This window comes from Macadamia integrifolia, chromosome 5, assembly GCF_013358625.1.
Source record: "Macadamia integrifolia cultivar HAES 741 chromosome 5, SCU_Mint_v3, whole genome shotgun sequence".
NCBI classification, from domain to species: domain Eukaryota; kingdom Viridiplantae; phylum Streptophyta; class Magnoliopsida; order Proteales; family Proteaceae; genus Macadamia; species Macadamia integrifolia.
In genome coordinates, this window is record NC_056561.1 from 30,162,391 (window position 1) to 30,162,946 (window position 556).

The 556-nt window shown below is 41.4% G+C and overlaps 1 non-coding gene across 1 annotated transcript; it reads left to right on the forward strand.

Annotated features, from left to right (window-relative positions):
• Positions 1–232: 232 nt before the first annotated feature.
• TRNAS-AGA lies at positions 233–314 on the forward strand. The gene has a single exon. It is a non-coding gene; the product is annotated as a tRNA-Ser (tRNA).
• The last annotated feature ends 242 nt before the right edge of the window (positions 315–556 follow it).

Consider the following 556-nt stretch of genomic DNA (forward strand, 5'->3'; position numbering starts at 1 on the left):
AGAAAAATCCAACTCTTTAATCCATGTATCCAAACCCAAGTGTTAAACCTTATACATCAGTGCCAACTCCCTAGACATATCATTTGAACTTAAATTTTGAAGGAAACGTACAAACCCTCGTACCATTTGTTGAAACTCTGCTTGCATCATTCACATAAGCATATATGATATGTTTCTGTGAAGACGTGAACAGAAGTATAATATAAATTTTTAATTAGCTTTTTCACGGTGAGTGGGCGTGCCGGAGTGGTTATCGGGCATGACTAGAAATCATGTGGGCTCTGCCCGCGCAGGTTCGAATCCTGCCGCTCACGTTTTGTGTTTTGTGTGGCTGAAGTTTCACCATGGCCCATGTGTAGAGATCACAGCCTCTTAGAAACCCTTTTGTTTTGTTTTGCTTTTTCAGCCGGCCCAACACCTAGACACAATGGAGGGCAAAATGACTGTCGCACTCCTCAGGAAAGATTGAAATTCCACTCATGGCCCATGCATTGATGTAGAGACCACGCTGCCTTTTAGAAATATATATTTTTTTTTGGTAGAAACATATCCAACC